Source organism: Thunnus maccoyii, chromosome 24, assembly GCF_910596095.1.
Source record: "Thunnus maccoyii chromosome 24, fThuMac1.1, whole genome shotgun sequence".
Lineage (NCBI taxonomy): Eukaryota > Metazoa > Chordata > Actinopteri > Scombriformes > Scombridae > Thunnus > Thunnus maccoyii.
The window spans coordinates 9,007,996-9,025,001 of NC_056556.1; the positions used below are offsets into that span (position 1 = coordinate 9,007,996).

A 17,006-nucleotide genomic window follows, 5' to 3' on the forward strand; every position below is an offset into this window, starting at 1 on the left:
CACACACAGCCTTCTTAACTCCAAGTCATGCCATTCTTCAAAACACAGTCATGCTTCATCCCCTACTGTGGATGAGTGTGTTGGCATGAAAGTTTGATTTATCCTCGTAATATCCATCAGGTCAGAGGGACCTTGAGAAGGCTCAGCCATAAAATCAGGGCTCTGGCTGGGCCTTTTTAATACAGTCTCAGTAAAATGGCTGAAGGTCAACGGCACTCTCACTCAATCAGATAGAAACAGCTTCTGCAGCTGGAGCAACTGTTGTCGCATTAAAGTTGGACTGATACACTGCGGTAACACTGCTCTGAATAAAAGATGCTTGTTCCCCAGTAGAAACAATGACTGTAAGATGTTCCACAGCTCTTAGAGAAAGATGTCTTCCCCCGTGGTGAAGCCATTACTCTGAAGTAAAAGATATCAGCTCTGTAGTGGAAGCACAGTAAAAGATGTACAGTATGTGCTAGAGAAACATAACTCTGAGTAAAGTGCTTGTTCCCCAGTAAAAACACATAATAGGAGGCCTGTTTCCCAGCAGCATATTTCAAAGGAAATTTGCATGTTAGTTTGTGCTTCACTTATTTGATCATCAAGTTTTTTTTTTTTTGCCGTATTCACTCAGGAATGTGTGTGTCATGTCATTTATCTCCAGTCAGAAGTGCAAATGTTTTTCCCCATAGAGACACACACACACACACACACATTGGACCTCCCCAGTCTGCACATGCAACACAAGAGTCTCGGTTGATCCTTTCTGAATAGCCAAAGCTTTGATATCGCATATCAAAGAATACAAAGTCAGCTTAAGCAAGCATCTTGTGTAATTAATGCAACTCGGCTCAACTGTTGTCAAACTTTATCTGACCTAAATTGCAGGGAAGTCAGTTATATATATTGAAGATACATAACAGCATTTTGAGGAATCAGGCATTGCAAGGGGTTACTGAATTATTCACAGTCCCATAAAAAATAAAGGGTCTGAAGTTTATTACTTTTTAATAACAGCAAAAGTTAGTAAATCTATAATATGAATGTTAATGTGTTGTTAATAAAGGCTTCTTACAATAATACAAGCCTACAGTTATAAATGTTAATAAGTTATTAATAAATTAATGTTGATCCAGATGTACTGCAGAACTACAGAAGTCAAATGATCAATTGTTGGGATCTACATGATGAACTAAAGAGACAGCACTAAGACAGCTGAATAATTCATTAGCCATTAATGAAGCTATCAGTTACAACTTCTAAACCAGCTGACTGGTATCGTCCAACCACATTCTTAGATGTTTTCTCGGCAGCCAAACCTGCTCACCGCCACGGCTCCCTCTACCACCTCCTCTTTATGCGACTGAAGCTTTGTTATTGTTGTCTTGCTATGCTCAAATGTTAATGTATGTTCACAGTTACACTATCTCTGATTTTGTACCATTATGTGTTGCTTGGATTCTTTGAGGACTCGCTCAAAAAGCAGTGTCTCTGACTGAAATAGGCTTACTGCAAATCTGTTCCCCAGTAGAAACCACCAAGTAGATTCACTTACACAAAGTGATTTATTTGAAAAAGCTTTGTTGTCCTGTACAGACACTGGGTAAACGATATCTGTTCTAAGGTAGAAACTGAGTAAAATAAGTCCTCGTCCATTAAAAATACCAAACAAAATAGGTCTGTTCCCTCAGCAGAAACCCTACATAAGACGTCTGTTTACCAGTGGGAACACTGAATAAAGGTTTATTCCCCTAGGGAAATATCAAGTAAAATGCACTTGATTCAACATAGAGAATGGGTTTGGTTTAGTCCCCAAAAGATACCAAGAAATACTCAGAATCCTGTGTAAATGCTATTTGTTTCCCAGAGTAAATTTAGTTAAATATAACTTGTCGTTCAATAACATCTTGTGTGGAAACAGCAACACGTTTGCTTGTTTTAATTACTATGATTAAGAGTTGTGATTCTCAAGGACACCACTGCAATGACTATTGATAAATCTGAGATGTATCAAAATATGAAAAGGCCCAGCAGCTGCACTGTTTTTATGATCGCACTCAATCACTATCTGATGACTTATTGAGGATATGCTGTCGGTGGCATTGTGTTTTGTTTGGGTGAAGGAATTAAAACGCAATTCAGAAAGCAGAGAGATTTCAACTGAAAGCACACACGCTGAAAGTGCTGCCGAAAAACAAACAGAAAGAGCAGCAGAGAAAGGCGATAGTTGTGATTAATTGTGCGTAAATTTCCTTCCGTCAATTTTGGGAGGGGGGTGCCTCTGACAGCTGAATAATGTGTGATGCTCACAGCTTAATTATATATAGAGCATTAAGATCTGGCTGCCAACATGATCCTGATCCAGAGGGGATGAAATATGTTCTTAACTGCAGCTGTGCCGCTCATTCAGTCTGATATATGTCAAAGCAAATTCTATATATAACATGTTAAATCACTGGAAAATATTACCTTGTTTTATCTTTTTGCAGATTAATATATTAGAACATTTTAATGCAATTAGTGTAAAAAATCTCACCCCTTTTTAGAGTCATAACTCAATCTGAACACACACAGTTGGAATCAGTGCTTTCCAGGGATATTAATCTCTAAAAATCTCTGATATATCCAATGCAGATTAACGTCCATAACACAACAGAGCACCTGAACTTACCTAATGATTATCACATTTGGAAGTTTTGTACATCCATGGTTGCAACGCAAACAGGAACTGCTGTAGTAGCTAATAAAACATAACTTTTTATGATGTATATTTGTTAAAAAGGTTAACAAAAGCAAGTCAAAAGGACTACTAAAACTCAGAACATGGTTATCACAAATAAAAGTAAGAAAAACAATACAATTTGTTTTGAACTAACGATACAATTTTTGACAGACCTAAGAGCTCAGAATGTCCTATCAACATAGTGCTTATATGTTACCATGTTTTGAAAACCTGGGGACAAAAAAACCCCAGCTTAAACAATTTGAAATTGCGTACAGCCTAATAAATAATTTGATAAGATAAGGAGTCCTAAACCACTTTTCACATTTGGAGGAGCCAATCTATTCTGGAAATTGTTTATTCAGTTGAAAACTAGTTGTGTAAGTCTGTCATTTGCAGTAGCTGAAAGTGGAAAACAATTTTTTCTTCATGATTTGAAAGAAATATAAGCACATTACCTGGCCATGTGGACTAATGATTAGAGAGGCTGTCCTGTAGTTAAAGGTGCAGTCCCAGCAGAAGCCAGTGTACATCAACAGTAATGTTTCCTTTTGACATTAAACACCTGCTGCTGATGAGAGTCAACCGAAAGTCCAAAATGTGTAAAAATATCAGAATACGGAGGGCACAGCTGATGTACTCCGACAAACGATAATGTTGATGAGACAATCACCGCTTGCTACTGGTTAATAACATAGACTAAGTTTAGATTTGTGTGTGGGCATCATGATCCTTTTAGTGATCCAAAAAGAAAAGTGCACATTTCTCCTTGTGAGCAACTGTCAGGCCTGCTTACTGTCATTTAGAATGACCTTGTCACTCGCACTCGGCAGATCTTTGAATTACATCCCACAGCGCCCCCCTAATGCTATCATTACCATTATTAATGGGACATGACACAAGTCATTGCCACACATAACATTCCCCCACAACCGAGGAGTAATGGCTTTCCTCCGATGTAATGCTGCCGGTTTCTTAGTGCGTCAAGAAGTCAAATATTGAGAGTGCAATACTTCTGCTGCAGACTTAACAATGTAAGTGAGGCGCAGGGGACTTCTCACGCACGCAATAAAATCCAATTTCATCTGTGGGTGTGTGGCTGTGAATTAAATGCCCCCATCTGTAATTTGTTTCAAACACATCAGCTTTACCAATATTATCTGGACACTGATTGAAAAGGTGCTGCTGTCCGTGGTGCTGAAATCCATCTCTGGCTATACAGACAGCAGCACCATGGTCAATATCTCTGTGGGGCGCGTTTTGTGTGACTGTAAATCATTCCTGATTACATGTAAATTATGCAGCAGTTTCAATATTAAATTGCTCTTTATACATGAGGTGGAATTTATCATAAAACAATACCTTCAGATGTGTTTTGAACACTTTACTGTGACTGGTTGTGTGAAACTTTGCCCTATGTGCTGCTCACCTACTTTCACTGAGATTTTCACATTTTCTGGCATATTTTGTAAATCGGTTTTATTGCTGTGTTTACATATTTCCTATTATAATTCATTATGTTATGTATTTAATGTGTTATTTATTTTATTCAAGTGACATACACCCACAAGGTGCCCAAACCTCATGGGCTTTCAAGACACTAATTACATTACCTAGGCAAGAAGAACAGAACAAAAAGAAAACAAGCCAATGGTAGTGCTGTGTCAAAAACATTTTATTAAATATAACTTAACAAATTAAACATTGAATGGGTTTATTGTTTCTGCCCTATTAAAAGTAAGAAAAGAAAAGTAAGAAAGTGTAATCTTGAGAGAGTGTAGTATTGAAAAGAAAAGTGTTTCAGTGTTTTGATTCTTCACTTTAATGTTGCATGCACTTTAGGTTTTTAAGAAATCTTTTAAAATATTGTTTTATATAAAGTAAATATGAATTGTATATAAACAAATAGCCTAACATTATTTGTCTGTACTTTATTTATTCTTAATTCAAGAGCAAATTAAAGGTATGGGCACTAGTTTCATGTTATTTAACTATTCCACTGCCCAACAATGGCAGTGAGGAAGAAGACTGATGTGAACATCGCACGAAAATATATAAAAAATCAGCTTTTTAAATGTTTTATGAGAAGGGAAAACTCAGTATATTTGTTAGATCACAAGGATTTTGGTAAGAAACACTGAACATAAACAACTTTATTTAAAAGAAGGCACCTTTAACAGCAGCTGACCTACAGTACAATGGTTTAACAATGTAAAGACGTACTCCAGGGTGTGTCAGTATGCTGTGGCATCACCAGGTGGGTGTGGTTACAGAGGCAACAAAGTGTACTTCTGATCACCACAACCACACCTATCAGTGATGCTGCTGGAGGTGCAACAGACTTGAATTTTTCAACCACAGAAGGCAGCGAAACTCTGCTTTTCATTCTGGTTTGAAGTCACTCTTTGTTATATATTCTGGGAGTCTGTGTGGCAGCTGGTGGCTTGAGGCAGAGAAAAACATCAACACAGCTTTTTCCCATCGTTAGTGCAGATGCTGGACAACTTTTGCAACTTCTGAGGAGTATGTTCCTAATAACGAGGAGCACATTTGCCTACTTAGGTAACCAGGTTGAGTTCTGTTATTACAGTAGTTATTATTTCCATATGGGTGTAGATTTCTAATGTATTGTGGCAAGACAACATTTTAAAAAAATGCTGTATGATATTTTGGCTGCATTTTAGGATTATTTTAGGACTGTGCCCTAAGCAGTCATTATGTACTAGTGAGCTTCACTGTGTGTGTTTGTGTGTGTGTGTGTGTGTGTGTAGGTGGGTGAAGAATGAGTGTGAGGGATCTTGTATTGCTTGAGAAGACAAATGCATCTGTAGCCTCATTATAGGTTACATCTTAATGACTCTACGACTGCTATTCATTCTATGGAATGCTAAAGGTCAGATCAGCATCTTAATGTGCTATCCTCCTGCCTTCTGACCCAGATGCAAACCTCGGTCACTTGGATCAGACCCACATAGCGTGTTCAGTAGCCTGCAGAATGCATAAATCAATTTACATTTAATCGCAGTTCATTTAATTAAACCTTGACATTTGTTCGGGCGACCGTTACAACGATAACCAACAGAAGATGAGCCTATAGCTACTGGCTTCATCGCAACTTTATCATAACAGCTTTGGTTGAGCAGTTCTTGGAATAGATTTTTGGTGTCCAATAAACTGCAGAGACACTGAACAGGAAGTAGTATACAGCCAAAAGTGTGTGGATAACCAAATATTACACTTTTATGTGATTGTTGAGCATCTCATTCAAAATTTTTGAGCATTAATATGCAGCTCCACTTTTCTCGTAAGGCTTTCCACCAGATTTTGGATCCTGGCTGCAGAGATTCGCTCCAATCCAGCCACACGAGTGTTAGTGAGGTCGGGCACTGACTTTGGCTGATAAGACCTGGCATTTCAGTTCATCCCAAAGGTGTTGGCTGGGGTTGAGTTCATGGCTCTGTGCAGGCCTGTCAACTTCAGCCTCACCAAACTGAGAAACACATTTCTTTATGGATAGCTTTGTGAGTGGTGGTATTGTCATGTAGAAAAAGAGAGGGCCTTCCTGAACTGCACACTGTTGACTAAAATGTTTGTGTGTGCTATTAGGATTTCCGTTAATCGTAGATAACAAGCCTAACCCAAACCACAGACAAGTGCCTCAGACTAAATGTACACAAAATCATGTGGATGTAACAAAGTATAGTGTGTGATTCTACCTGCCATAAATCTATGCAGTACGGGTTAAGTGATGCCCTTTCTCAGTTGGTACTGAATAAATGAATGAAGAGATTTAGTTGATTGTTGAAAACATACAGATTTAAAATAGTTACAATCACAAAAAGCCAAAAAGGCTTATTCCCATTGTGGTCCTACGCATGTAACAAACAGCATGACAAGAGCAACATAGGATAAATACATACATGCCAGCAATTATATACAATACACACAATGGTGAGGTAGCATGGACAGCATGCTCTGAGCTCCCTTGATTATGTATATCAGGTCATAAATTACTGAGAAACCATCATCTCAAGGCCACTTTGACTTTGTGCTCTGATGTGATGAGTTTTGGGTAAATGCTGCTGCTACCTGTAACTTTGCTGTTGATATATGATAATGCTGTGAGGCTATGAAATCCTACTAAAAGGTATAGTTAGTGGAATTAATACATTTATACAGTACTACAGTGATCATATCACTCAAAATAGGCACTCTGGAAACAAACTAGGTAGCGATGGTGCTAAAATAACTTAAGTATTTTTATGGTAGCCAAAAAATAGACCTTGTGTGCTTCAATCCTCCAACCAAGACAACACAACGCAGTCATGGGGTTGTTTGACTTGTCGGTTTCAGTGGTGGCTGGCTGGGCTCAGTTACATCCAGTTACATGGACAGGGGTGTCCATTTACAGCAGTGTGATAATGAAATACTACTCTGAGCAACAATGCTTGTATAATAACAGAGACACAAACTGCACCTCTGTCTATGCACCTGGTGTCTCCTGACAGCACCGTTGATTAAAACAGCAGTAGGTAAAAGTTCTATATAAAAATATACCAATCTGTCTGCTGTTTTCATTTCAATCGTAACTTTCAATTTCTCTTTTCCGGTGGGCAAAGAAATGTCCATTACTGGCCACCAAATGACACTGACATCATTTTGAATGAAAAACGTTGAAACCTGAAGTAATAGAAATATATTCCCGAGATGGCCACGACTCTGGTTTTGGCCGAACCTGAGGCTTCCAACTATTAAATTTTTTAAGAATTGAAGAGGGTTTGGCTGCAACCTGGTGACAAAAAAGCCAAAAAAGTTTCACAGAATATGAGATATTATTAGTTTCTCTGGCACAATGTCAGGTCATCATGTCCCAGAGGGTCGTTTTGGCTTTTGTTGCTGTCACTGTAGACTTTTGTCAGATAAGTGCATGAAGAGTAAACAGTTCCAATGTAATACATGTCAGATTGTCTTGATTTATCTGGAATTAATGTCATGAATAGTTACTGTAGGTTTTTAGCTGTGTCTGTGAACAGCAGGTGAAAGGGCTACACTGTTGTGTGTACTACCAGCAGTAAGCTTAAGGGCTTTGACTCGATCACTGCTTGCTTCCTTTTGTCTTTAATGCATGTGGTACATTTTTGTAGATATCACCCCTTCAGGCAACCACATCTATTTCTTTGTGTCTTTTGTATAAATAATTGGTTGTGTTCAACTTCTGGGGTGTTTACACAAAAGAGCTTTTGTATTATTTATAATTGTATGCTACAATAAATCACATGTGCATGCATACAAACACATATTTTCTTGCACAGTTTAGCGGTTAGATTATTCTCTGTCGGCTTGTAGCCCAGACTGGGGTTCCATTCTTGCTAAAATACACATCTCATCATTTGGAGCTTCCTTCCTTTACCTCAGAGCCGAGCTGCCACTCCAGCCTAGTAATTACCTCGTCCTCCTTTACTGCTAATGAGAAGGTAAAATATGAGCGTCTGGCAACCGCAGTCATTTGCGACCCTAGCTTGCTCCCGGCAGGAGTAGAGAAGGAGAGGAAGAGAGACTCATTTCTACCCACAAGCCACCACTGAATGATGCCATCTATCCTCAACCCACCTGAACAAGTTGTCATATGTAACCCTGGTTCTGTTCAGCATGAGTAATCCATGTTGTTTCTCTTGGAGTTGTCCGTGTTTAATGTGCCGTTCACAGCTTCTTGTCAGTCTTTTGATTTTTTTTTTAAAAAACAAGTGCCAGTAGATTAGATTGACCATTTGCTAAGTTACTGTCAAGCTTTCTGTTCTTGCACAGCACTGATGTGGTTTAAAATGATAAAATCTTTACTAATTTTTGTAAAACAGTTCCTTAATTTTTCTTTTTGCTAAAATATCAGAGCTAAAGCTGCTGTATATAGCTGGTTAGTCCTGTTATTATAAGTATGATAAAGAAAAATGTCAGTGGGTTCATGCTACACAGTGGATGTGCTCTTTTGAAGGTTTTTTTTGTTTTTTACTAAACCTGTGACCCCCAAAAATAATGTAGCAAATGCTCCTTAGCCTTGGAAGTAACTTAGATTTTAAACAAGCTAGCCGAATATGCTTTGCAACTTAGGTTTCAGCATAAACATCCTGTTTAATTTATTCCTTACACTTTTTGTCTTTTGGTTTTTGGTTTTTGACAGGCCAAAAAATAATAACACCATCCCCCAAATTCTTTAAATACTCAGTTATCTCTCTTATTGTAGCTCCATGCACACTGCTTCAACATGTGGAGAAATACAAAGATATGAATGGAAGAGGGGTGTAGTGAAAGGCAAATTGATATTATTTCCACTAAAAGGCTATTATGGTTTGGTCTTATTTTCACAGCATTCCAAAAGTCTTCTTTTGTTGCTCTTTTCCCATTTTTACACATCTGAAAACACACACAATCCTACAAAAAGAAAAAAAACACAATACTTTTTACCAAGCCAGCCCTGTACGGTAATGCCCTACATGATTTAAGATTTATAATAGATGACCTCAATGTGTGAATATGACTTAAATGTGATCCTTCAAAGGCACCTTTCACCTCCTATCAGCAACAAAACATGAGCAATCAAATACCATCAAAATGAAATGCTGCTTTATGGGCCCATAAGACTCTTCATTCATGAGCCAATACATATTTCCATGTCATCACCACTTTCTCCTGTTCCATTATCATTTTTTATCTGATAGGAAACTAATCAGGGTTTTTCAGTGTCAGGAACAAAAGCCATTTTCATGTTGAAGGTTATAGAAAAGCACAGTGATGTAAGGGAAAAGATTATATTGGTGCCCTTCGGATAGACTCCAATGTCACACATGAGGAGACAAAGAATTTCATCACAGCGGCTGTGGTTTTTGAAGGCAATCAGAAACATTTTATGCTTTTTGCAGAGCTTCTTATTTGCCATAAAATCTTAGAGATTGACTCCCAACCCTTACCACAGGGGTGAAAAAATCCTATTAGATTGAAAAACAGCGAGGGACACGAAAACATATTAGCAATAATAACAGATTGCTGAATGCACTGTATTCAGTGTGACTATTTTAGTGGAAATGATACAGCCAGGGCATGAAGAAATTAAATTCATTTCAGAGGATCATGTAAATGCTAATGTTTACTGGTTATACAGACACTTCCATTAGAAAACCATTAGCAGGGCGATTACAATGATTAACTTAAAATTGACTTACCGCATCAATTCACTTATTTACTGATACTACTGACAATATTGCAATGTAACCACCAGATTATGAAGGACTTGATTCAGTGGCTATTCAATAAACTTCAGCCTCACTCTGTAGAAGAAGATTTGTTTGGGAGGGACTAACTGGATTTAGAAACCACAGATTGGTAGATGCAACATGTCAATATGATGTTATGGCAGTAAATCAATTGGGTTGACCTCTAGTTTAAACTAAAAGAAATTCAGCTCAGCCAATGCAATTACAACCAGATAACACAGTGATTTTATTGGAAAGTTACAGATGTCACTGCAGCTATTACGCTTTAGTTCATGTGCACTTGAACAAGTTGTTCAGATGGGATCATGGTTCGTTTCCCAGAGTTCATACAGAGGTTCATTCCAAATGGTTCTTGGCACACCAAAGTGAGTGTTTTGTACAAAGAACATATTGAAACATGGCTTCAAGGACTGCAGAAAAATACCTGCACAAAACTACAATGTTTTCTTAAATCTGTATGCAGGTGTACTTTGTGTATTTATAAAACTATTGTAGCCAAATACCCCTGAATCTAGCTGAGTTGGATCAATTGCAGCCTGATTTTGAGAAAGAAAATAAAAGAAGAGGAACTGAATCTGCTCAATTTGTGCACAACCATAGGAACTTAAAAGCAAAAAGAACACACAAAAAAAAGGCTTGAACTGGCAAACTACTTTGGTCATATGTCTACATGGGGGCCACACTCAATGGCACCTGTTGCTGCTGTTGGGTTTAACCTTTTTTGGCTACTTGGGTAGTGATACATAATCAACCTGGCTTGCTGCAAAGTGCTGAAAATGCAATTTGCTTGATGTGCTTGAGCTTTGCTTTTGAAAACCCATATGCACTCAGTACCTTTCAAAGAGTTCCCCACCTACCTAACTATATGTTTTTTTCCAATACAGTGTTACAGAAGCACCCTTGAGAAAAAATGACTGGTCATCTGTGGTAATGATTTCTGATCGCCTCAACTCAGAGTGTGAAATGGGCTGATTATGGTGGGTAGCACACTGAATAGAAAAACTCATAACTAACCAGCTGCAGTATGTGTTAAAAACAGAATTCTTAGTGAGAATAGCTCTTCATATTAGCTATAGACACTCCGCAGGACACTAAGGCATCTTAGGGAAATGCAAACATGTGCTATTTGCAATCAGCTGCTATGTATTCTCACCACTCCAATTATTCATCTGCAGGTTCATGCATGATTTCCACTTTTCTTGAGGCAAATTAAAAGTTAACAAGCATTTTAACAAAAGAAAGTCATTTTCCCAGACAGCCGCTAAGGTGCTACAGTTTGTACTTAAAAAAATAAAATGTTTCTCACTCAACGTCCTCAAGCAAGCCACACAATGCTTGTGATTAAATGGGAGCTTCTACATCATTGTGCTTTAGCATTGTTCAGCTACCAATCAATTAACTGCAAGTACCTCGGTCTGTCTCAGCCTTTTATCATGTCGTGTTTCACTAATTGACGGAAAGTCAATGCTGGTGGTAAAGTTCTGAATATAAGCAATACGGAGAAAGTCTTCTTAGAATTAAAGAGATGGATTCAGTGAAAGTAAACATATTGTAGTGGCTTCTTGCTACTACTGCCAATAAGCAGTAAATGGAAATATATGCTTTTCTACTATTACTTAAACTTGCTAGGTCAAATTAGCCATTACCATTCTATACCAGTCAGATACCACAAAATGTATATTTTATTCATATTGATGGAAAATGCTGCATGCTAACTTTGAAGGTGATAATCAAGTAGGTAGTTCTTGGTCTGAAAAGTGAAGCCAATGTGGAAGTGTCTTAAACCTGCATTCTCTCGATTCTGTAATGGCCAGCAGGGGGCAAATCCACTGGCTGCAAAAAGAAGTCCGATTGTATGGAAGTCTATGAGAAAATGTCCCTACTTCTCACTTGATTTATTACCTCAGTAAACAGCTTCCTAATGAGTTTATGGTCTCAATCATTTCAAGTCTCCTTGAGCATGATGTTCATTTTGTAAATCATGGTCCCATTTAGAGTAAAATAGACGATAAAGCAGGGTTTGCTTTAGGGTGTGACTGTGCTGTGATTGACAAGTTGCTACTACAGCAACAACATTGGTTAGGTGACGTAAACATGGTGCAACCCCACATTCACACAGTATAGGTGTAGCCATAGCTGTTGCTATTTCAGTGATTTTTCAGTTCATGAACGTTAATTGTAACATTTTGGTGGCCTAAAATAGTCTTGTTCAGCGTTTGGTTGTACTAAAAGACCCTCTAAGGGGTCAGATTTTGCCTGTTTTTCGTCAGTGAAAATTACCATTAGCATTATCAAAGTTAACCATTGTTTGTAAATGCACTGTGCTAACCAAGCTAGCAGCTAGCAGCTAGTGTTATGGTCAGCTCCACCCTCTCGTCCAAATATTGTCACTTCTCATCACTTCTGGTTCCAAAAATCGAAGATGGCGACGACAAACTCGAGCCTTCAAAATGGGAGTCCACAAACCAATGGGTGACATCACAGTGGCTATGTCCATTAGTGTTTACTGCCGTTTGCATTGCCCCCAAGTGGCCAAAACATCAGTTAATGCAGTCATATTTATTTTACTGAATCTGTTTGTTGGTTCAAAGTCACTGGAATATGTTCCCTTTTGCAGCAAACATTCACAACTAACAGCTGAAAAATGTACTTTTTCTTGAATGACAATAATCAGTTGAAACAGTTTTCTTCTGAATTGAACTGTGTCAAAAAAAAAAAAAAAAAAAGAAATTGTTTAGGCCAGTGCAAGGCCCCTAACAACCAGAGCCTGATGAAAATGCAGCGCTATAAAGCAAACCAGATCAGAAAATGACATCTCCCTATTCAGATTGACTGATTCCTGTCAAGGCTTGCATGTGAAAGGCGCACGCTCCGAGCGGCTGTTACAGAGGGCTAACCACACGTAGATAAGGCCAAGCCTGGCTGGTGAAACGCCTGGTTTGGAGCAAAAAGCAAATCATTGAGGACAATCTATTCCCACTGCTGCCAGTCACTTCACTGCTGTCAATTCAATACCGGCTGCTCTGGAGCAACACAGTGGCCTGTGAATACCATTTCCATATAATTATTCCCACATAAATGGCAGACCGCTTGCTGTTTCATCAACCTTTCGGACCACATGCTGTTGAATAGATAAATAAATAAATAAACTTCTCAAGCAAATATAGTGAAGGGGTGAGGAAAAGCTAATGAAATGGAGTGTCCTGCAAATGGGCACGAGGAAATGTTTTGTGTTTATTGTTGGATGGGATGACCCTCACTTGGAGGAACATTTGTGACTTGTATGGGAACATTTTTTCCACTTTTTTCTCTTGTCAAAACATAGACGACAAGAAAACAGGCTGCAGGTATGAAGGGACATACTCAAAAAAAAATGTTCTCAGTCCTTTATGCTATCTGGTTAATGCAGCTTGATTGTTCCCGAGCACTAAAATGGTCCGCACTTCAACAAAGTAATCAGAATGTAAACGTTGTAACATGAGTTTGAGCAGTGTGATCAAACAGTTTCTGAGCTTTCGCTTTTGAAACTCTTGTCCGCTCATCAAGACCATGACTTTTTTCCCGCAGACTATCCCCCTGCTGTGAACTTAAAAGCATTTGCATTTCACAGCCACACTTGTGTGACTGAAGCTTTTATCGACCTAAATGCCCCTTTGAAATTCTTAACATATAATTTGAGTATAAAGCATCATTCCCAACTGTCATTCATGGCCAACGTTCTCAATAGCATGGCCCTCAAACTCAATACCTTTGATTTAAACTTATGATAGCCTGGAATATTTTTTTTCTCTTAAACACTTCACATGGAGGATTGATTTGTTTCAGTGTTGTAGCAAAAAGACAAAGGGCAACCTTTGTCCCCAAGGCTGTTCATCTCCTCAGCACACACACATACTCACTCACACATGGTTCATGCACTGAACCATCTCTCTCTCTCACTCCCACACACACACACACACACACACACACACTCACACACTCACTCACACATGGTTCATGCACTGAACCATCTCTCTCTCTCACTCCCACACACACGAACACACACACACACACTCACACACAGTGACTTGCACATGGCTTGGACTGATGCTGCTATCTATGTTCATCGAATTTCCATGCACCTACATGTTATAGAGCTACCCACCAATATGTATACTGTGTATACTCCATTAGACGTTTACTGCACTATTATCATTCTCTTATCATTATCATTATTATCATAATGTGTACAGCTTATTTTTGCATTATACTGCATTATACTTTCATTGCACTAATATTACCATCCTAATATCATCATTATTATCATAATGTGTACAGCTTATTTTTGCTTTTCACATTTTTTTTGTTAAACTTCCCTGTATTGTGTTGCTTGTTGACTGTGCTACTTTATGTGCCTCTGCAAATTGCCCCTCGGGGACAAACGCAGTGTTGACTTGAATTGAATCGAGACAATAAGTCAGTCACCTGAGGTGACCTGCAGCCAACTCCACCAAATTCACTGTTTCCAGTTTTACATAGTGCAAATAAGTTTACGTTTATGGAAGAGCAGTGACAAGTGAATATATGCATCTATGAATATATACTAAAACCTCTTTTAATTAATAGTATAAATAGCTGTGCATTCATGCAACGTTTAAGTAAATGTCAGACTGCTGTTTGCACAAACTCACTTGTGATAAGGAAGGAATGAAATAACAGGAGTAGCTTTTTCTTTTGAGCAAGTATTTGATAAAAAGCCATAAAATATATTCTTAGTATTCTTACAAATTCACTTGACTTCAGAGAGCATATCTTTTAAAACATGCAAATCACAGGGCAGTGATGGATACCACTGCAGCAGTGTCAACCTAAACTTTATCGCAGCTTGACAGCTGGAGGATTAAACATACTGTTACATATTTACATGTGCTAAATTGTCCAGACGCAGCAAGCGGTGGTGCAGAGGTTATTGTTCTTGTGATACATCACAAATTCATCTTTTTATGCATCATCTGCTCTTATTATTACAAACTGATCCTGATTTTGACAGCTGAGGGTGACCATTTTTTTTCTCTTGTCCGTATGTTGTCATCTGAAGCAGCTCCAAAGACTTGAGCGGGAGGATTCGTGTACTTTTCCCTCCTTTAATTTTTACTTTTCATGCTCTTACATCATTTTTTCATCAGATAACATAACAAGCTAGCAAGTGCTAATTAGGCGGTATTAATCCAAAATACACAGAGAAGAATCAATATCATGGCTTCAGAGATTATCATTGATTCTTACAGTAGATGCAGCAGCTCTTTAAGTATAATGTGTGTCCATTTATTAGTCGTCTTTCAAGTAGAAATGAGTCGCACCAGTGGTTGAATATACATTTACTCAAGCACTGTACTTAAGTGCCAAGTTTAGGTATTTCCATTTTATGTACCCTTTATGTACCCTTACTCAATACTCCAATACATTTGAGTTATTTTGCAAATAGAATATATCAGCTGATAAAATATTATGGTAATAATAGTTGTAGTTATTTGCATGCCCAATAGTGTTTTAAGATGTTACAATTAGCTCCACCTAAACAACATAAAAATGCTGCTTAATGCATTAGTGAAGATAATCTGGTAATACAACAAAAACAATAATATACCATAAGAAAAGTACTATTCTTATCATGTTTTACACTTAAATACATTGTGCTGCTATTACTGCAGTACTTATTTAACTTATATTGACTTACTAAATTTTTGAATGCAGGGCTTATAATGGAGTATTTTTTCATTGTGCTATTGCTACCTGTTTAGTAAAGGATATACAGTCATTACTTCTTCCACTGATATAGACCAAGGAAGCTTTGAAGAGCTTTGGATCAATTTTTCACTTGTTAGGTAGAGCTGTTTCAAGCTGAAACTATTTGTCAATCAACATTTGCTTGTTCCAGCTTCTCCAATGTGAGGATTTGCTGCTTTTCGTCATCTCATATGATAGTAAAGTGAATATCTTTGGACTGTTGGTCAGACAAGACAAGCCATTTGAAAAGGTCACCTGCTTCTGGAAGATTATGACAAAAAAAAAAAAAAGTCATTATTTCCTGACATTTTATACTATCAATCAATTATTCGAGAAAATAATTGGCAGATTAATCGATAATAAAAAGCACTTGTTTGCAGCTGTGCATCTGTTCATAAAACAATAGGAAAGTAACAACACATAGAAATGTTGCTGGCAGCTGCGGACCATGAAAAGCTCAGCTGTGGCCAATTTTTCCTCAGCTGACAAGCTTGTTGATTGTCTATACATTTGTGTTTTCCTGGCACCTTATTTCTGCTGCACCCAGCTTTTTTTTTTTTTTTTTTTTTTTTTCACTAAGGAGACATGATGTGATGCATGTGAGCATTTCAAGTCCATTTAAGGAGTACATCGTCACTTACACACACACATTATTTGATGTAAATTAATCGGAGGTAGTGAACCGGAAAGGCAATTCAGTGGACTGCAGGTCTCTGTAAAGGTTAGATTCATCATGCTACATCACAATCTGCTTCGTCAGTGTAACACATAGACAATTGATTATGTTCGGATTGCGTATCGGTATGATCTCCCTCTCCATCACCCTCGCCTCCTCCCCCTGTAAACACACACACACACAATTATGCACACAACTCACAAACATCATTCACAAATTCTCTTTGCTGTCAGTCATTAGAGTCCCATGAGCTCTTTTGCTTGTACCTCTTCAGTCCTGTAGATCTCCATAGCCAATAATCGTTATAATTGATGTTTCCCTTCTAAGCCTCTAATGATGTTTTTAGTATTTATGGTTACAGACAGGCACGCAAGCTGATTCATAATAGTTTCTCCCTGCCATTTTATTGGCATGGTGTTTCTCACATTCACATCAGTAAATTAATTTTGACCCAGCGATGTCATATATCACAGCAAACCACTGCACGCTGTCTCTCCGTGACCAGGTTTTCTTAAGCTGTTGTCGTAAAGAATGGTTTATCGATCCTCCCCGCTGACGCTTTAATAAGTGCTTTGCATAACAAGTGTTTTAC

The 17,006-nt window shown here is 38.1% G+C and overlaps 1 protein-coding gene across 10 annotated transcripts in view; it reads left to right on the forward strand.

Moving 5' to 3' along the window:
* The window catches only part of LOC121892291 (neural cell adhesion molecule 2-like), a 434,533-nt gene that overhangs the window by 108,480 nt on the left and 309,047 nt on the right, over nucleotides 1–17,006 (forward strand). The window contains exon 2 of one of the 10 annotated variants that reach the window (XM_042405244.1): nucleotides 10,857–10,949. The exons of the other annotated variants lie outside the window; for them this stretch is intronic. The gene's annotated coding sequence lies outside the window, so the exon portion shown is untranslated. The remainder of the gene's footprint in view (nucleotides 1–10,856; nucleotides 10,950–17,006) is intronic. 10 annotated transcript variants of the gene reach the window in all.